This window comes from Cryptomeria japonica, chromosome 9 (genome assembly GCF_030272615.1).
Source record: "Cryptomeria japonica chromosome 9, Sugi_1.0, whole genome shotgun sequence".
Lineage (NCBI taxonomy): Eukaryota > Viridiplantae > Streptophyta > Pinopsida > Cupressales > Cupressaceae > Cryptomeria > Cryptomeria japonica.
Window position 1 is genome coordinate 236,593,755 of NC_081413.1, and position 23,460 is coordinate 236,617,214.

Below are 23,460 nucleotides of genomic sequence, written 5' to 3' on the forward strand. Positions count from 1 at the left end.
TCCTGCATGCTCTCTATCAGTTTCCTTAGATTTCTCAGAGTTTTCATCAACCCTAACATTGATGCTTTCAACAATTCTTTGAGTCCTATTGTTGAAACATTTGAGAGCTTTGCTCTTAGTGGAATACCCTAGGAATATTCCCTCATCACATTTGGCATCAAACTTGCTCTGATGTTCACTCCTCTTGATATAAAATTTACTACCAAACACTCTGAAGTAGCTTACCACTGGTGTCTTACCGGTCCAGTACTCATAAGGAGTCTTATCCTTTCCTTTCTTAATGAGTACTCGGTTCATTGTGTAGACTGTAGTGCTCACTACTTCTCTCCAAAAGGTGTGAGCGACCTTTCCTTGGATCAACATAGTTCTAGCCGCTTCAACCATAGTCTGGTTGTTCCTCTCTGCTAGGCCATTCTGTTGTGGAGTCCAGGAGGCAGATAATTGCCTCTTGATGCCATTCTCTTCACAATATTTTTTGAATTAATCGGAAGTGAATTCCCCTCCTTGATCAGTTCTAAGGCATTTGATTCTTCTACCACTTTCCTTTTCTACCAGTGCTCTGAAGGCTTTGAACTTTCCAAAAGCTTCAGATTTGTCCTTCAAGAATGTGACCCACATCATTCTTGAGCAATCATCTGTAAGAATCATAAAATACCTATCTCCCTGCACACTCCTAGTCTTCATAGGACCACACAAATCAGTATGCACAAGATCAAGTAAATTGTCAACAGTGAAAGATTTACCTTTGAAGGTTGAGGAAGACATTTTCCTCAGTTGACACTCTCTGCACAAAGGATTTTCCAATTTGCTCAGCACAGGTAATCGTCTAACTACCTTGGTCTTACTAGCCTTCACAATGTTATTAAAGTTTGCATGGTAGAGTCTCCTATGCCATATCCAGCTATCATTAAACTTAGCCATAAGACATGTACTTATATTTGCATTCAACTAAAATAAGTTACCTTTGGTCTGCATACTAGTGGCCATCAGTTCACCATTCTTTCCTTTAATCTTGCAGACTCCATTTTTGAATTCCAGAGTGAGTCCACCATCATTCAGCTAGGCAACACTCAATAGATTGTGTCTGAGACCTTCCACCCAATACACATTGTCAACACGACTCTTTCCATTTAGAGAGATGGACCCTCTGCCTTTGACCATACATGGTGCATCATTACCAAAGCCAACCACACCACCATCATACTCTTCTAGGAATATAAACTTGCTCCAGTAACCAGTCATATGGTGAGAGAAACCAGTGTCAATAATCCACTCATTGGAATTATCAAAGCAAGAGACAAGAGCCTTCTTGTCTAACACATCCTCCTTGACTGCAACAAACACAATATCTTTATTTTCTTCATCTTCTGATTCCTCATTTGTGACACCTTCATCAACTGCTACAAAACAGTTTCTCCAGTTTCCTCCTTTGAATTTCTTGAACCTTTCTGATTTGTCCTTGCTATCACCATTAGGACAGTTTATAGCTATGTGTCCTATCCGGTTACAAGAGAAGCATTTCAAAGGAAGCTTACCTCTATATTTTCCAGTTCCCTTAGGAAGTCTCTTGGCAAGAAGAGCTTCAAATTCCATCAGAATCTCCTCATCATCCATTTCTCTGCTTTGTCTTGCTTCACCGCTAGTGCTTGCTTCTTTTCCTTTTCTGGATGGTGCAGCAAATGCTCTAAAAGTTGATTCAGTCTTCTGAACACTTCCATCAAAACTATTTAGCTCATAGGCTGTTAATTTTGCAATGATGGAGTCTAGGGATACCTTAGTCTTGTCTATTGATCTCAACTCCTGAATAGCAGCAACCCTTATTGCATAGACCAGTAATAGAGATCTCAAAACTTTTCTAACAACAGTGGAATCTTCCATTTTACCACCTACACTCTTGATATCTCCAACAACGGTTTTGATTCATATTCCATATTTTTCAATGGTCTCACCTTCAACCATCCACATGTCTTCAAACTTCCCTCTAAGGCTTTCTTCCTTAGCTTGTTTTACATGCTCATCACCGCCATAGATACTCTCAAGAGTATCCCATACTTCTTTGGGATTGTCTTTATCCTGGACATAAATAAACTCAATGTCAGATAAGCTACTGATTAGGGCTTCCATGACTTGCCCATTCTCCTGGATCTCTCTCTTTTGGTCATTGGTGAGAGTACATGTAGGGATAACATAAACGTTCTCAACATAGCTCTAATTTTGAGCACCCATGCTTCTGATGTATATCTTCATTATGTCCTTCCATATTTTAAAGTTATCTATGTTGAACTTTGGACCTTCCCTCTAATAACTCAATGATAAGTGAATAGTACCAAACCGATACTAAGAGGGGAGGGAGGGTGAATCGGTACATATAATGATACAGTCCAAAACCGGTTTGATAGCAAACACTTCAACAAACTGTCAGACAGTGAAACCAGTTTGAAATAGAGTGCAACTGGTAAAGCTAAGAATGCCTAAGACAAGCATTAACTGGTTACTCACTTAGCTTTTCACTCAACTGGAGACTACACTACCATTTCACCCTTATGCATAAACAGGTGATCTATCATCTGATCATAATAACAGCTAGTTCAACATGTTTTATTGATAGGCATAAAACACAGAACCATCATATGCTTGACAAACAATAGCAAAGCATCACAAGATAAAAGCATCACACATGAAACACATATTTTTCACGAGGAAACCCAACTGGGAAAAACCATGATGGGGATGAATACCCACAAGCTATTTTTAAACTCTTTGGTAGTTCGCTCTGTTAGGAGCCTTGTCCGGTTAGAGACATTACAATAGGTTCTGCTAGGAACCGATCCTGTTAGAGATCACCCGGTTAAGGGATGGCTACAATACCCGATTAAGGGTTAAACCCTGTTAAAGGTTACCTTGTTAGAGGATTTCAAGAACTCAATAGCTAAAGGACTTCGAACTCAGTAGCTTAGAGTTACCCTGTTAAAGGATTTACAGCAAACCGGTTAAGGCTACCCTGTTAAGGGATTTTCCAACTGTTGAGGTGGTTAGAGATCAACAGGTATTACAATGATCTAGTAACAACACTCAATGCCAATGCAGATCTTCTTAAGCTCCTCTTTACCTTCTGCACTTGCACTCTGTAGGTATCACTTCTCTCCTTTTGGTCTAGCAAGAATCACGCATCCCTTCTCTTGGATACTCACACACAACTTTTGCCAACAACCCTAGAAAGAGTCACCACATCGACCTTATAAAAAATAGTTAGGTTGGTAGCATAAACCCTAAACCCTAAACCTAATAGGTTAAGGAATTCAAACGGTTCAATCCTGACCGTTGAGCATGCTGCATTAATCTCCATCATTCATTTTCTGCCGTTTTCATGGTGGCTGATAACCCATCATACGTTATCACCGTTTTACAGTCTTCTCATATTCCCGAGGTAGATAGGCAAGATCTTCTTCATGCACGATCCTTCATGTACACAAGGCTTATGTGGCAACACAATCTTTTTCTTTGTTATCATGCTAACTCATCGCACAAAGTCACCGGTTGAGCCACACAGGCTTGAAGCACTTCAACCAGAAACCCTAAAGTTGAGACTACAAACCGGTAGTCATTCAATGCTTCCATGTGCCGGTTCCCATAACCATATGTCGGTTCACCTTTGAACAAGCACACCACTTCACTTTGGCACAAATGTCGGTTCACAATGTTATACCGATTCTCACATATGCCGATTCACACCTTTGCAACATATTGACATCAATGACAACATACAATGTCATTATGTCCTCATACCGGTTCATATAATGCCAACACCCTCTTCATCATTACAATAGGATCTTTCCCTCAAGTGGTTAAGCTTACAACACAAAGGACCTAGAGGATGCTCTGATACCAATTGATAACTCAATGATGAATGCTGAGTACCAAACCGGTACTGAGAGGGGGGGGGTGAATCAGTATAGGTACAAAAACTTTTTCTTAACCGATTTGATTGCAGACTGTAAATTACTGGCAATCTCTAACACCGGTTTAGACCAGACTACTACCAATTAAACATAGTGCGACTATGAAAGACATGAACTAGTCAAACTTCTTAGCTTTCCACACAACCTACTTCCTCATTTCCATTTTGTCCTTATGCATAAACAGATAACCTATCATCAGAAATGTAATAACTTACTAGTATAACATGATTCACCGCTTGATAGAGAAAAACAAAGCATCACATGAAAGAGGCATCACACATGACACACATATTTTTCATGTGGAAACCCAACTGGGAAAAACCACGGTGGGGATGAATACCCACAAGCTGATTTGAACTCTTTTGAAGTCCACTATGTTAGAAGCCTAGTCCGATTAAAGACTATTACAATAGGTTCTGTTAGGAACCGATCCTGTTAGGGATCACCCTGTTAGGGGTTAAACCCTATTAGAGGTTACCTTGTTAGAGGATTTTATGAACTCAATGGCTTTGAGTTGCCATGTTAAAGGATTTACAACAAGCTGGTTAAAGCTACCCGGTTAAGGGATTTTCCATTTGTTGAAGTAGTTAAAGATCTACAGGTATTACAATGATCTGGTAATAGCACTCAATGCTAATGTAGATCCGCTTTAGTTCCTTCCTTCTGCACACACACTATGGAGGTATCAATCCTCTCATCTGGTCTAGCAAGAATAACATATCTCTGCACTTAGATACACACACCATTTGCCAACAATCTCAACATGAAACACAACATCGACCTTATAGAACATAGATAGGTCGGCAGCATAAACCCTAAACCCTAAACCCTAAACACTTAAGTTGAGCAATTGATCAGTTCAATCCTGACCATTGAACACTTTGCATTTGAATACAATGGTCTTGAACAGATCTCAAGAAATTCTCCATCGTTCGTTCTTCACTGCTTCATGGAGGTGATAACCCATCACGCGTTCTCCATCATTTGCAAAGAATTCGTACATTCCCGAGGTAGATAGGATAAATCTCCTTCATGCAAGATCCTTCATGTGCACAAGACTGACGTGGCAACACGATCTGATCTCCATTATAATGCTAACTCATCACACAATGCCATTGGTTGAATCACACAGGCTTGAAACACTTCAACCGGAAACCCTGAAGCTAAGACTACCAACCGGTAGTCCTACCACATTCCATGTACCGATTCTCGTTTCAACATACCGGTTCCGGTTCACTTTGACAAGCATATCGCTTCACTTATTGCACATATACCGGTTTACACCACCATACCGGTTCTCTTTGCTAGTTGCTTAACTTCAATATACCGGTTCACTTCTTAGCATATTGGCATCAATGACAACATACAATATCATCATGTCATCATACTCTTGCACATATGCCAACAATAAATCCTTCACCTTTCTTACCAAAAGAACAACAATATTTTGAAAGAATTCAATAGAATATCTATAAATATGTTTGGCTCTATCATGCTTTCACTATGCTTCTATTATATAAAATGGAAGATTTATGAAAAAATCATTGTTTCCATTTAAAGAATCTTTGTGTGAAGGGTGAAAAATTAGGGTTTCCACCCAAAGGAGGATGAAAATTGCTAATTTTGTGATTTAAGACCTTTACATTCAAAAGAGGGTTAGAATCCACTAGATCCAGTCACAAACAAGATAAAGACTGAATACTAAGTGAATTGGATTGATTTCGTTAATTTGGGTTCCCTCTTTGTGAGTTAAAATGTTGATTTTAGTGTAAAATGTTGATAATTGAAGACAAAACTGAGAAAACAGTGAGCTATAAATATGGGATTTTATCATGAACCTGAAATTTGGCAGTATGAGTTGATTCAGACCTACCCCTCAAAAATGTCCCAAAAAAGCAGGGACTGTGACACGACAACATGGTCCTCCAAATTTTCCATACACCAAAAAGGGTGTTTTTATCTCTATGTCTGAATCTTATTCTGAGAAGTATAGTTGCGCACCTGTTTCTTGCACATAGAAAGAAAGGGAAATAGGTTGGGAATAGGGATTTGCCTAAGTCAAACCTCGGTTGAGGAATCAACCTTGAATGAAATATTGCAAAATACTGAAATAAATAATGAAAATGTATACCTCATATCTGCAATGATTGATGATGATGCTTTGCTTCTTGAATGTAATCACAAATGTTGTATGAAATGGCATGAACATGAAAAAACCCTAACACACACATGCTTGCAAATGTATGATGTAATGTTGCTCCACAATGGATAGGTGCAGCCTTGAACACCTCTAGAAATGCTTTATGATGAATGATTGAATGCTTGATTGCTTGATTATAGTTCTCCTTTCCTTATGATCATATATATCTTATGCATGTCCCCTAAAATGAGAGGGGAAGACTTCCTTATATACTTTCCTGTCGTCAATTATGTTAATTTTTTTACATAGGATGACATGGAGAAGTAATCCCCCCTCAAATTTTAGATAGGGCCTAGGGTTCAAATTGAGCCCCAATTAGGGAGTTCCATGGTGTGGCATCATGGTCCCAGTGAGGACCAAGGCACCACACTTTGGTCCTACCCCAAATTGGGCCAAGGTTAAGGGGTACCAACAAGGTAAAACGTGATAATATGACATTTATTGTAAGGTGGAGGCATAAATAGGTCCTGATCAAGCATGAGGATGAGAACACTAAGGTGAGGGCCCCAAATGCGATCAAAATTGCAAAGGTTGCAATTTTAGGATGCTACATTTAGCCCCCACTTTAGCAAGAGTATGAGTTTATGCAAATTCTCATAGTAAAGTAGAAGAAACAGAGATGAAGAAGATGAGCAATGCAAAGCAAAATCATAAAGAGTATAAGATGTCACTAGTTTCGAGGAACCAAAACCCCAATATTGGGATTTTAAATCACTCAAACATATTCAAGGGCACACAAAAACAAGACAAAAACAAAAAGGAAAACAAAGACAAGAGGACAAACAAGGGTAAAATACACTAAAGAGACACACAACAAAAGCTAAGAACCAGAAACAAGATCTCAAGTCAACTAGCCAAAGGGACCTCAATATTAAAATGTCTCAACAACTAATATCATTCTTGAAAAATGCCCTCATGAACACAAGTGATCACATTAAAGAGAAAAGCAAGCATTATCCATGAACTATCAACACCAAAGCTATGTGTTCATGAGAGGAAGAAGAGAGAGAATGAATACATGCTAGATGTGTTTATCTAGGTGATCCATGAGAAGAATGATGAGAAAAGACATGGACTACTCACCCCTAGATGTTTTCATCTAGGTGATCTATGTTGGGGAGGAGAGTAGGAATAGTCTAGCCCTATTCTACTAGTCTTGATCATCCTCATGCGTGTGTGCAAGTGATGTCTAGTTTCAAGTGTATAGCACATCATATAAGAGTTTTTTCCTCTAGTTTCAAGTGTTCTTCAACCTATTTAAGACATGAAATGTAAATGCAAATGCCAAGGGGCGAATGATAGATACATGCCTGGTTTCGAGGACATCTCGTGTAAGAGCTTTGCTCTGGTTTTGATGATGTGTAACCCCATATAAGACATATATCAAATGTTGCATCTGATTTTGGGTGTGAAGCACCTCGTGTAAGAGTTTTGCTCCGGTTTTGAGAATGAACACCCTGTTTAAGACATGCAAAAATATAGTACAATATGGTACAAAGGGAGCTATATGGGTGCCCCCCCTTAAGATGTCAACATAGCCCTATGTTGATTTCTTAAGGAAGCTAGAAACAAGGATACCTAACCTTCAACACCAAGGAGATATCATTTAGGCAACAATGTGATAAAACCGAGCTAGAGAGGGAATACTCATCGAGCAAGGATAAGATAGTTAAAAAAGAGACATCTTGCAACAAGTGTAAAGGATATCCTTGTAGGAGAAGTGATCTTTTTTCAAAAGATATCTACCTCCAAGAGGACCTATCTTGAACAAACATAACATCTTCAACCAAAAGAAGGGAGGGAGAACAATAATGCATACCTTCCCCCTATTGCTAGGTGAGAGAGATTCTTGATGAAGGATGACACACTTTTTGACCCAATACGAGGAGTAAGTTTATGATACATCACCCAATGAAGAAGAGGTTGTATCCAAGGACTTAAACCTCTTGTATAAGAGAGAATCCTTGAGCAAAGAACAACTTCACACAAGGAATGACATCAAATCATGAAAAAACACTACTCAACAAAGGAAAATTAGATCCTTAGAGAGAAGAGAGGAGGAGAAATCATTGCCCCCCAAGTGTAAGGACAATGAGAAGAATTACAAAATCTTATAAGGAGAGATTAGGCATAAGCACATGCACAAGACATTGGTATATTTAAAATGAAACTCAAAAGAAGAGCTAATATTCAAAGAGAGAGAGAGAGAGAGAGAGAGAGAGATCACATATTCCCCTAAGGAGGAATTAATCATTAGAGACATACCATTGCAAGAAATGATATCAGCACATGAAAAATGTAACCCCTAAAAGGGAATAGTGATACATTAGATAGAAAGAGAGAGGTATAAAAATCCATCCATTCCCCCCAAGTGAGAGAATAAGGAGAATAAATACACATCTTCTAAAGAGATGTTATTCATAAGAGACGTGTTGTTTGAAACAAGGAATAGATCCTAATAAAGGAACAATCATGTGCTCACATGAAGGATAAACCTATGCAAGAAAGTACATCATGTTATGAATAATGCAATACAAAATACGATGTAATATCCTCAAAAAGAAAGAGCGAGATGGAAGAGGGATCAGAAAACCTCTCTAAGGAGAGATCATTCATAAAAAATGTACCATTTCAAGCAAATAATAGGTCCTAACCAAGGAACAAACATGTTCTCACATGAAGGATAATTCCATGCAAGAAAGGACATCAATTATGAATAATGAAATCCATAAAAGGAAATGGTGAAAAGGTAAGGGATTGGAAAGAGATAAAAGAGGAGCACGTTTCTACCCCAAGATGTTTGAAGTTGAAAAAGCACCACCTCTAATGATAAATAACCCCAAATTAAGTTAACTACTTATGTCATAGTGTGAGGAGCAATATGAGCGTGAAAGGAGTGCTAAGGCACTACCTTTTCACCTAGAAAGAGAGCAAGATCTATTGAAAGACGTATACGAGCATGATCGTATTGTTCTTGAACAAATTCCTTAAATGCTTTACACTTTCCAAGAGAATGAGAACCACCAAGATTAAAAAGAAAATATTCATTTCCTTCTTTATGTTTATCGCTAAACTTCACAAAAGGAAAAGCAACATTTTTGTCATACTTCAATTTCCAAAAGATTCTAGTTGCTAATCTTTCTTGATCATTAATGAGTGTAAGCTTATTCTTTTGAGATTGAGGACAAGAGATTTTATCATCGACATGGTGATCATGGGTTTGATGATATGAGTAAAAAGGAGTTTTTGAAGAAGACTCACTTTTAAGTGAACGAATGGCTTGTTGTCTTGCAAGATGATCTTTTAAATCTTCAATCCTAAGGAGGTCATCCATAGGATATTTATTATGATTTCCTAGGCCTTCTATAGTGATTTGTGTAGGAGGGTTTATAGGGGCTCGAATTCCTTGTTCAAATTTTCCAAGCCCTTGTCCTTTAAAACCTTGTTTTGATATTATGTTAAAGCCACTCCTATAAGAATATTTTAATTGATAAGGCAAGGGAATATTATAATAAATTTCTTTGAAGTTTGTAGTGTAAGGATGTTTAGAAGGAATAAAAGGATTAGTATATGAAGAAGGAATATCTTGTGGAGAAGGATTTTCCTTTCTTTCATCATGCATATCCTCTTTGGTATATTGGAAATAAATATCCTTATCATCTAAGGTCTCATCTTTATTTAATGTTATGTGGGGAGAGAGATCATGAATGAAATGCATGACATCATCTTCTCTACACATGTGTTGATGTTAAAGATAAGCTCTAGGAGAATAAGGAGAATATAGAGAGATGGAAACACCAATATTCTAATCTTTCCCCCTTGAGCAAGGGTATGTGTATGAGAAGAAGATGGGGCCATGTTGCTCTTCAATGCTTTCTCTCCATTAAAGATATCATTTATAGGAGTATTAGCTCTTTCTTCATTCACATTAGATGCCCTAGGAGAGGTACAAGTATTAGGTTTCTCATTATTATCTCTAGGATTAGGATCTACAAAAGCATTTAGGTGGTCTACATATGAAATATATTTTCCCAAAAACATCACCATAACACAATGTACATTATAAATGCAATATTTGAGATCTAATTGATGAAAATAAATCAACCTAGAAAGCCTAAAAATGCAATATGTCCAAGTGCTATGAATGAAAAGAAGTAACATGAAATGAAAGAAGTCATTATCTGACACATGATTATAATAAATGTACATAAAAAGCAATATAATCATATGTGAAATAGATAATAAATCCAATCCATTAATTGCCATGATGGATATTTGAATTTAAATCCAAACAAATGAATAAATTAGGATTTTATAAATAAAACCTCTAAATTTATTTGGATTGATGAAATTCACAAATTTGATTTTTTATATTTTATTATAGAGAATTTGAAATTTAGAATTGAATAATGCAAAAAATTTAGAACAATGATTTTTCAATTGATTGAAAGAATAAAATGCTATTCTCTAGGAAATTTAGAATTATGTAAAAATATTCTCTTAAATTAAAATAATCCAAAAGAGATTTAAATTTAAAATTAGGGCCTTGTGAAAATAACCTCTTAATTTTAAAATTTAAATTTGATCCAAGATTGCAATTTTGAATTTGAATTAACAATCAAATTTGAAGAGGGAAAAACAACTCACAAGCTTATTTTTTAAAAAAAATTAAAAATTAGGGTTTTTGAAATTAACCACTTGATTTTAAAATGTAATTGTGAAATTTGACTTGTAGATGAAATTTTGAATTTTGAAATTGAAAAAGTACTCTGATCTGAAATAATTAATCCAAATTAAACAATTCACAAGCTCAATTTTGAAATTAAAAATTAGGGTTTTAGTGAAACTAACCTTTAATTTTTTTAAAATTTGCAAGGAAAACAAACTTGTAAATGAAAAATTGAATTTTTAATTGCATAAATTCAGATTTGAAAGTAAAAATCAGAATTAATGGTGTAAGGAGTTGGGTTCACCAAAATGTAAAGGGTGAAAAATTAGGGTTTTCACCCAAAGGAGGATGAAAACCGCTAATTTTGTGATTTAAGACCTTTACATTCAAAAGAGGGTTAGGATACACTAGATTCAGTCACAAATAAAATAAGGACATAATAATAAGTGAATTGGATTGATTTGGTTAATTTGTGTTCCCTCTTTTATGAGTTGAAGTGTTGATTTTAGTGTAAAATGTTGAGAATTGAAGACAAAAATGAGAAAACGGTGAGCTATAAATATGGATTTTGCCGTGCACTTGGAATTTAACAGTATAAGATGATTCGGACCCGCCCCTCAAAAATGTCCTGAAAAAGCAGGGACTGTGATGCGGCAACACGGTCCTTCACATTTTCTACACACCAAAAAGGGTTGTTCCATCTCTGTGTCTGAAGCTTATTCTGAGAAGTATAGCTGCACACAAAAAGAAAGGGAAATAGGTTGGGAATAGGGGTTTGCCTAAGTCAAACCTCGGTTGAGGAATCAACCTTGAATTAAATGTTGCAAAATACTGAAATAAATAATGGAAATGTATACCTCGGATCTGCAATGATTGGTGATGATGTTTTGCTTCTTGAATGTAATCACATATGTATGAAATGGTATGAACATGACAAAACCTTAACACACAAATGCTTGCAAATGTATGATGTAATGTTGCTCCACAATAGATAGATGCAGCCTTAAAGACCTTTAGAAATGCTTGAATGCTTGATTTCTTGACTATAGTTCTCATTTCCTTATGATTGTATATATCATATGCATGTCCCCTAAAGTGAGAGGGGAAGACCTCCTTATATACTTGCCTAACATCAATTATGTTAATTTTCTAACATAGGCCGACATGGAGAAGTAATTCCCACTCAAATTTTGGATAGGGCCTAAGGTTCAAATTGAGCCCCAATTAGGGAGGATCAAGGCGCCATGCTCTGGTCTTACCCCAAATTGGGTTAGAGTTAAGGGGTCCCAGCAAGGTAAAATGTGATAATATGACATTTATTGCATGATAGAGGCGTAAATAGGTCTCAATCAATCATGAGGATGAGAACACTAAGGTGAGGGCCCCAAATGCACTCAAAATTGCAAAGGGTGCAATTTTAGGATGCTACACTTTATATGATGGTTAAAAACATATAGAAATCTGTTATCCTAAATAACCTCAAAATATAACCCATTAAGATCTAGAACACATTCCTTTACAAATTTATCTTTGTGAATTATGATAAAATTTACTCCTTCTAAATAAAGATATAAATTAGAATTGGTGCAAGCTGAGAACAAATTATGACAACTATAAATCTCCAAAATTAGATTTGTATTGGATGGAGAATCTATTCTTTTCAGATAGAACCATAAACTAACCTTTTATAATGACTAAATGGTCTAAAATGCACATTCTTGTAGTCATTTAAGTCTAAAATTAATAATGAATAATCTAATTTTCTCAAAACTAGCGCCTTCAAAGAGGAACAAATACTACAAAACTCAATCATTTTAGTAAAAATAAGAAATTTGAACATTCTACCAAATACAAATACCTTCCCAAGAGTCACCAAATGAGTAATTCTCTAATTATTGATTAAAATTCCTCTCCAATCCACTTGTAAGTGTGCAATTGGAATTATATATTGACTTATTGAAAAGAATTAAAAAACATTCATTCTCAAATTTTGATCCATAATTCCCCATGGTAGATTCCTTCCATCATAATCAATCTCTACCAACTTCACTTGTTTTTCTCTTGCAAGAAAATTGAATATTAGGGCAATATAATCAAGTTATTTCCTCCTCAATTTTTTAATCATGAAGACTTCTTCAGAAATATTTAAAGTCTCAAGAAAATTCCATGTCTCATAATAATGTTGGTGTTTCATACTTATTAACAAACTTATAATTTTACATGTCGTGCAAGGTTGATACAATCCATAACAAACCCCATCATGCAAATACACCTTGACTAGTTTCAAAGCATTGCATACCTTGATTTCACACCATAAGTCAACCAAAAGAAATGTATTCGAGATGATCATAATATCCCATAGGGCAACTTCTTCTACCTCCTCAACTTTATCTTCTCCATCAAGTGGTATTCTAAGATGATTACCAACAATGATTTTATTGTGCTTGATCACGTGATTTTGCATATCATTAAGATTAAATCTCTAGTCTCCACTCATAGTTTCATTTGAATCAAGAAACTAATCATGGGATTATCCCCTATTCACATGAAATTAACATTCTTTGGTGGTCCTTTAAATGAACCACTAGGAACCATCTAATATATAAGAACCACACTTGGATCCCATATCTTGTCATTCTTTTCACCTATGTTACTAGAATCAACAAGTGCCTCAGCATTTGTTCCAAAAAGTGGATTATCAACAGATGACTTTGCATGCATTTCAAATGATGGGATATAAAAAACTAAAAAGTATTTTTTCTCTTTCTCAAACCAATCTTCCTATTGTCCAAAATATATTGTCACAAACTTAGGAAATTTTTCGGAATCAAAATATTCTTTGATCCTATCAAGTTCATCGGCCATATGCTTGATTTTTATATCCCTTTGTACTCATTCTCTTGCTTATTGAATTGTTCCATGTCATCAAGTTGATTTTATGCTTCTAGAAGTGTCATTTGAACACTATCCAATGAAAGGTTTGTTGATTTAAGCTGAAAGGTGATCTCATCAAATTCTTTTACTTTTCCTTTCAATGAATAAAGGGTATCTTCAACAAAAGTGAAAATATGATCCCTATCTAAAAGTAAGTGCAAATAATCTAACATCATTGTTTTGAAATAATCTTTAACTATTTATGAATCTGCAAGAGTGGATCCTCCTTGAATTATTTCTATCCTTTCTTAACTTGGGCCTTCCAAATGAGATCTTCAACAAATTTGTGTGTTCCATCAACTCTTGTCAAAACTTGTACCACTTTCTCTTCCGTGAACAAAATTTGACTCTACAATTCTTTCAATTCACGGGATTTTTTGATCTAAATCAACAAAGTAACTTTTCTTATCAAACAAAAAGGGCTCATTTCTAACTTCTTCAATTTTTGAAAGGGCTTCACTTTTCTTGGATCATCTTGGAGCTCCCTCTCACATGATGTTAGAAATTAGGATCTTAGGATACTAATCATTATAAGCAAGATTATAAAGTAAATGAAATATGAAACATACATACAAAATGTACACATTACACAAGATATACATGGGGAAAACCCTTTCGGGTAAAAAACCCCATAAAGAATCATTTAATTAAAACACTTACAAATATAGTCTATCATAAAATAGACATGAACCTGGGGACACTCCTCCAATACTTCCACATGGCCAATAATGCCTCATATGCATAGTGATACAACTCACCATAAAGCTCCAAATTCTCACACCTCTCAAATGAGAGAGAACCTCCTTAAATATAGGAGGAATGGTGACTTCACTAGTCACACCTTTTCAATAACCCCCACTCATAAATAATTAATAATCTAATAGTTATTAGATTATAATTATTTCAAATGGGATATGCTTATATAAAGCATATAATATATAAGGTTTTATAACCTTATATTAGAACATTATATATAAATGTTATAAGGATGTGATCCCTAATAACATTATGTTCTAACACTCCCCCTTAATGTTAATAGGGGATCACATGTCAATTTCCATAGAAGAAAAAATGAAGCACCCCAGTAACGTAGGTCTTCTTTGACAGTGATAAATAGGGACACAAATATATGCCAACATGAAGATCATGCATTCCAGACTACATGAAAGTCATCTTGTCATAATTTATAATCCCAGTGTTTTAAAAATGATGCTGTGAGGTCTTAAAAATTATATTGGAGCCACGGTCCCCTCAAATTAGCCTCTCCCCAGGTTCATTACATAGTGCCCGTAGGTCTTAATACAATGCTTTTACAAGTGGAAGATTTACAAGAAGAAGAATTTACAAATGCCTGTAGGACTTAAGCACAAATGTGCCTATAGGACTTACTAATGCCTACCTACAGTAATTAAAACAAAAAGGACTTACATATGCCTATCTGCAGGCTTAAAGGACTTACTAATGCCTATATAGGTCTTATTTCATACCTATTAGGACATATGCCTACCCATAGGATTTAAATACTAGGATTTAGCCACTAGGTGGTGTCATTGGCATGCACACTCCCCCTCAATGGCATCACCTAAGGCCAAGCATTATTGAATTTGGATCATATAATGACTAAAGGTCTTATGCCTATTAGGTCTTAAATCTAGGATTTAGCCACTAGGTGGTGTCATGTACACTCCCCCTTAATGGCATCACCTCAAAGCCAATCACTGCATAGAGGATTTCAAAGTGATGGCTAAAATTATAATATATAGTATGTGCTCATGATCTTCAAAGTGTCTTTATTATAGAATGATTTCACTTGAGTGAGGTGCCCATGATCTTCAAGGTGCCTTTATTATAGAATATTTTCACTTGAGTGAGGTGCCCATGATCTTCAAGGTGCCTTTATTATAGAATGCTTTCACTTGAGTGAGGTGCCCATGATCTTCAATGTTCATTTTGATCTTTAGAAATGATATTCTCTAGAAAGAGTAAAGTAACTTCAAGTAATATGGTACTTTCATATGTATCCAAATGGAACTCTTCCATAAATCTTCAAGGCCATATTGATTCTTCAAGAGCTACATTCATATTTTGCCCATTTGATTCAAAGACAGATAGAAGATAGTCTTCTCATTAAAGTATTGCATCATCCATATAATAACGCTTGAACCAATTTGCATAATAACACATAACCTCATCATAAAAGAAACAGTATAGTTAGTAACATAGTAATCAATTAAACTTGATCTTTGGTGCAAAGAAAGAACACAATATTATTTTGTCATTTGCCAAAGATCATATAATAGTCCTTATAAATATAAAATATAGTCCAATGATTGGTAGAAAGGAGATCAACATATATTTTCATGAGAATAGGAATGAATAATTTGTTGTCTTATTTAAAATACAAAAATAGACATGCTACTACATATAGTAATGATCCATAAAAAATTAGGCAACGAGTGAGCTATCCTTTCTAGGTTTGCTCCCCAGACAGTTTAAAAGGGCGATAGTCACCCATTATAAATAGTATGATTGAAAAAAAAATGGATCAAATGTAGAATAGAATAACAAATCACTTGGATCTCCAAAAAATGATGCTAATGAGAAATTTTTAAATTTACTTATGCATATTTACTAGCTTGTACATTTCATAAAAAAAATATTTTACCCTACATTTATAGATAGATAGATGATTTCCTGATTATCATTGTGATAGTTTGATATCAAGGAATTTTCTTATCAAACATACTATAATCAAGAATATTCTTAATGTTAACATAAGGCATATCCTCCATCAAATACCTATAAAAATTAAATTTGAGATAAATCATGATGTTCCTTCCTTTATTCCTACTAGTTCACATGTGACTTTTTGTGATGCACTTAAAGGACTAATATAAATAATAACAGGTACTTTGGGAGGGTCACATGAAAATATGAACTAAGACTAGATGAATCAATTGTATTAAAAATTCATATGGAAGGATCAACACCATTAGTTATGAAGTGCTTGTTTATTTGTTCATGTCTCACTATCAAGTTATTTATAAAAGATAGCATAAAATGACAAAGGAGACATTACTACATCCACTCATACTAAATGACTATCAAAGATATTATAAAGAACAATTATAAGGAAATTATGAAATATCAACACTTATAATGGATGATATAGGAAAGGACAAGTCTACACCATCTCTTATAACATTGTGAAAGAAGCCCCAGTAAGACTATTCTTCGTATATATACCTAATCTTCCATGAAATCAAATTCAGCTACAATTGCAGTCTTAATCTATTTGAATTGAATTCTTTCAAACAGTTCACTTCCCTTGTGCATTTTGAAAAATAAAAATAAAATGTAGATTTCAGGTTGGACTAATGAAGCATTTCCATAAAAAACTTTTACATTTTTATTCATAAAGTACATATGATTCTCTATGACGTGTCTAACTTATAGATAAAAAGCTCGTGCTTTCACATGGTGCATTAAGAGTTGCATCTCTTTGCTTCTAATTAAGCCATTTTGTCCAAAGATATCATATTTGGTCCATCTTGAAGTGTTAAAAGTGTCCATGTAAGGGTTAGAGTCATTTATGTCAAAAATACAAAAAATTGTAAAAATTGTAAAGTTGCAACATTGCCAAAAAGTGCAACAAAAGTGTAAAAATAAAATCCATCGGTCATGAGGTGGTTAGAGTAGTTATAAAGGAGTTAGAAATGGTTTATAAAACCATGTTTTGTTGAAATCAAGAGGGTAGATCAGTTTGGAGGGGATTTGACAAAGATTATCCATCAAATCCTCAATCTGTCATGAGGTTTTAAGGAATCTGTGGCTGTCATAGATCCATGGAGGATCTCATTTGGTGTAATTTTTATATGTAGAAGTTATTGAATGATATATTAATGAAATATATTTTAGATGAATCATTTCTTATGCATTTTTGTGGAGTATTTGGCAAGATATGTTTATCTTTACAATAATTGTCAAAACCCTACCAAGGGTTACCCATTTTTGGGAAAATGATCATAACTTTTGATTTAACCATTGGATCTAGCTCAAATTTTGAGAGGAATTGTGTAACTCAGTAATATAAATTCTGACCGAATAGATTGTATTTTAGATCAATATTGAAAATGTTATTGATGACTGTTTGTTACAGTTCATGGTGAAAGGCAGATTGGTGAAGGCAACAACAGTCCGATTGCAGCATTTGGTGTGGTCACATGAGGAATAGTAATGAATAAAGGATATATGTGTTGGAAATTTCTCTGAATCTTCTTTCCATTTCTTTTTGTCTTACTTAATTTGGTTAAGAAATGAATTTTGTGTGGTTATTTTGGTGAAAATAGTTTTTAAAGGATGAAACCCTGAACTAGTGTATTCCATGGCAATAAATAATTTGTTCTCTCATGTTATGATGAATATTATGATCTAAAATTTTGAATGAAGGTTTTTAGGGATTTAATATAACCTTTGAAATTAGTTTGGAGTTGAGAAGAATTTTGCCTCTTGATTCAAGTTTAAAGTCTACCCTTGAATGAAGGTTTTATGGTTTGTGATAGATGCTCTACATCAATGCATTTTATGATAACTAGTTCAATATTAATTGATCATTGTGGTTGGCCCATAACAATTCACTGTCAATATTAAAGGATAGTTACCTTTTCACAAAAGGCACATCATTTAGATTTAGAATTTGTATAGGGTTTTGATCTATTAAAGAGAACATACCTCAAAAAATGTATAAAATCAATAAGATTGATGGAAACATTAAACTATTTGATATATGATGAATTTAAAACGGTTGTGTTCATGTACTTGTTTTGAGATGGTGTAACTCATTTATGAATTTTTTAATTGATTTAATCTCAAAAATCAATCAAGTGAAGATCTTTTAGCAATAGAAGAAGTTGTGGGATGGATTTTCCTAAGGTTATTAAAAAAATTATCATGGAGATATAGTTAGATATCGTATTATTAAATTGTATATACTTTAGATCCTCTTGAAAATAAATCTATTCTTGTTGGAAAGAATCATGATAGTCTTATTTGAGATATATTTTTGTATATATATAGTTAGTAAGGAATCTAGAAAGCTAATCTAGAAAGCTAATGGTTTCTTCACCTTGTTATCTCAAAACATGAGTAGGTATCAAGTGTACACAATGACTTTAAAATATTATTTTTTACACTATACTATAATGTATTATATGGCATTGTAAAGGAATGAATATATAAATAGGGATATCATAATCATTATTTAGATATCCACATATATTATATATGATGCAATCTATTAAAAAGTCTTGTCAATTATCAAGTATCCACTTAATATAAATTTGATTTAATAGTAATTGAAACAATGGTTTATTAATTAATGTAATTAATTTATGATGTTGATGAAATAAAAAATCTCAAAGCCAAAGTTTGAAAAAAAATCAATATTTACCTCTTATGATGTATGCTCAAATGTCAACTTTTATGAGGCCAACTTTTTATTGTAATCACATTGGTCAATGAAGATAATTATTTTTTTAATATAATATAAGATGCACTTCTCTAAAAAATACATAGTAGAAAGGAAGAGATATTACCAAAAATTTGTTGATAAGGATAAATAAGATTTCCATCAATTTTATATGTTTTCTAGTATAACCTGTAAAAATGATTAGTACTAGCCTATCCTGCTCTGATACCATGTTAGAAATTAGGAGCTTAGGATACTAATCATTATAAGCAAGATTATAAAGTAAATGAAATATGAAACATACATGCAAAATGTACACATTACACAAGATATACATGGGGAAAACCCTTTCGGGTAAAAAACCCCATAAAGCATCATTTAATTAAAACACTTACAAATATAGTCTATCATAAAATAGACATGAACCTGGGGACACTCCTCCAATACTTCCACATGGCCAATAATACCTCATATGCATAGTGATACAACTCACCATAAAGCTCCAAATTCTCACACCTCTCAAATGAGAGAGAACCTCCTTAAATATAGGAGGAATGGTGACTTCACTAGTCACACCTTTTCAATAACCCCCACTCATAAATAATTAATAATCTAATAGTTATTAGATTATAATTATTTCAAATGGGATATGCTTATAAAGCATATAATATATAAGGTTTTATAACCTTATATTAGAACATTAAATATAAATGTTATAAGGATGTGATCCCTAATAACATTATGTTCTAACACATGATTTTTTTGGAAATCAATCTTGAACACTTCCTTCATGGGAATATCCTACTCAACTTTTGAATAAGTTGTTGTTCTATATTTTTTAGCCAGCTCAACTTCATCATCTATAGCAACAAAACCTTCAATAAATTCATTTTGGGGCTTAATGTTATGTACCTCTTAAAATGTGAATTTTTTTATTATACAAGAGAGTTTTGAATGTTCATCTTGTTGACATTTAGGGAAGAATTCTTTTTAAAAAATTGTTGTGAACTTCTCATCCTCTTCCTCATGCTCCATCACCATTTATGGTTTCAAATTTTCTTCAAGTTGATTAACAATAATTTTAGCTATCACTTTGCTATTTTGAACCACTTCTGTCATGGGGCCAAAATATCCCTACCTTTTTATTTAGCGTCCTCTCTGAATGAGAGTCTTGCTGACCATGCTAAAAAGCCTAACTCCTACCCTATAGCCCATTAAGGGCTTATATTGCTCATTTATGAACATCTAAAGGACAAGGCTAGGGCGACCAAAGATGACCCTCTGATCACGAATGCACATATCTCTGAGAGTAGAAAAGATTTAGATTCAGATGAGGAACAACCTAATGCATCTACCCACAAAAAAAGGAGAGTCGACACAGATAATGTGGATACGGAGGTGCACTATGATGTGGAGGAGGAAAAGGGTAAGGATTTTGAAACTGATATGGAGTATGAAAAGGATGAGAACATTGGTGAAGAGGATGAAGGGGGTAACTCTGAAAACCCTCACTCTAACTGTATGGGATCAGACAGCAGGAATGTTGCTCTGAATTCTAAGGAGGATGACAATCCTAACTCTGTGGGCACTGAACAGGGTAGGGATTATGCGAACACCATCTTGAATACCGCCTGTAACTGTACTTTGGAGTCCTTCAATTTCTAGAAATGGGTTGTCGACAACATTACTAGCATGCAAAGTAAACAGAGGGAGTTGGAAAACAAGATTAACAAGTTGATTAAGGACTCTGGGAAAAAGAATGATGAGATGAAAACTAGTGAAGCTGAAGAGGAAATCGAGATGGAGGATTGGCTGGAAAAAGATTTGATCAAAGGGGTTTGAAACACCTAGAGGATGTTATAAGAACCTTGAAGGAACAGGCTGAAGAGGATAAAGACAACGTCAACTCCCGGGTCGCCCGTACCTAGAAGGCTCTAAAAAACTTCATGAACCATAGTCTCCAGGTCCTCAAAGTCTCATCACAGAACATGAATGCTTTGGTGGATCATCTGGAAAGGAAAAATTAGGAAAAGAATCTAGTTGTCATTGATGATATTCTAGCTTCCAGCACCACCCACCAGACTCCCAGGCGCATAACAAGGCAGAACACTACTGGGATGGAGATCAATACGAAAGATAGCCAGCTGAGAGAGGAAAACAATGACCTGAGGGAAGCGGCCAATGTGATGATGCTCTTGGTTCAAAATGCTGAGGAATCTATTAAAGTTTTCAATTAATTTGTAATGTTGGGTTTGGAGCCAACTTCTTGTTGGCTTCTTGCTGGCTTTTTCTTAGCTGCTAGTTTTTGTGCTGGTGTTTTGTAGTTGTTTTGTTTCGTCTCTTTAATGCTTATCTTTCGAATTGTAATAGGGTTTCGGGTCCCCTAAAACCTGTTTTTACTTAATCAAAAACAATAATTTTAGCTAACAAATTTGGAACTAATAAAGAAATTTTTTCATCCTTCCTCATACTAGCTAATAAAATTGATAAGAGTGGATGAGGTATACCATCACTCTCATTGACCATCAAAGACATAACTTTTTGCTTTGTTGTTATAATATTTTTATCATGATAACTTCACACAACAACTAAGAAATAGTTGAAAATTTGGAATTTATTAGATCATTATAATCAAGATCAATAATCACTAAACATGCTCTAGTCAAGCGAAAACTTCTGGAATTCTTAATCTCTTGGAAAAATTAGGATGTTTGATATCATCCAAACCATGGAAACTCTCAACGATTAGTTGAAATACTTCCTTCATTATGTCTTCATTATATGGGATTTCAAGCAATGTAATTATTGTAAGTTCATTAATGCAAGAAGTGATTGCAACTCTTACTTCTTCATCCAGGTACTCATAAGCTTAGGCTCAACCAATGAATTAAAAGTCGAAATCGCAACATTTTTCATCTTCATAGAATCAAGTTGGTGTATCATAGTTAAAAAACTCTTAGTTTTATCTATAATGCATAGTAATTCATCCTCTAATAGAGGTTGATGTTCAAGTCTCTTTTCTACACTAAAACTCTTCTCTCCTAGTTCTAAAGCCATGATTTCATAGAAAGTGGCAGCAAAAGATCTAGTATGAAACCACTAAAAATGATTTGTAGTAAATGCATATTGTCAATAACTATTGAAGTTGATGAATAATCACTTATTCAACAGATGCAATTCCTTTCATCTTGATACATATATTTTATGTATTTTCACATCAATTGGCAGCTTCCCAACTGAAATGCAAGTGTTGATCCTAAACATTTAGCTGCAAAAATAATGTTATGCAACTAAAGAATCTACATCAAGGATTAGCTTCCCATTAGGATGGCAAGATCTCTAGCTTTGATACTACTATAATAAGAACCCCTACATTTAAAAAAATAAAATTATCAACTAAAAGTAATATGCAAGGTAATATCCTATCTACTTTCTTATGACCTAGTTTCCAAGATGAGAAAGGTGAGAGCATATGAACCTCAAGACTATACAAGTAAACAAAATGCTACAACTAAAATGGAAATGCATTGGGTGCAAGCAAGACAATCTCACTTATTCAGTGCAATATTTATTCTGCACTAAAAGAAACAACATGGCATGCTTATTTAGTGAAGTGTAATCATAGACATTAACTTATTCTATGAGTAACAAGGGAAATTCCACTTATTCAGTGGGAAATCAAAGATGTTACTTCCACTTATTTAGTGGGAAATCAAAATATAAAACTCATCACTTATTTAGAGTGATAAATATTTATAATGCTTCCACTTGTTTAGTGGGTAAGTAAATCCATAAATTTCCACCTACTTTATGGGGTGAGTACATAAACCAATGTGCATATGGCCAAATCCACTAGTAATACTATCATCTAGTATTTACAATGATATGACAAAAGCGCTATAACTCATAAACTATTGAAATAATTTAGAATAATCTAAAACCACACGGAGAAAACCACCCAATTATGAAACAATCAACAATATACTTTTTGTTAATGGTGGGAAATATAGGTGTAGGTTTAATAATGCTTTCTAGAATGTTTTAATAGGTTTAGAAAGTGAGGAAAACACCCAAAAGATTCACCAAATCACACCCAAAACAACTTAGATGATCATAAGCGAAAATACCAAGTCCAAACAATTCCAAACTTTACTAAACTCGTTGCATAAAGGATATTCAGAGCTGATAGTAGAAATCAAACATGTTGCAAGTTTGATAACACCTTTTGTTA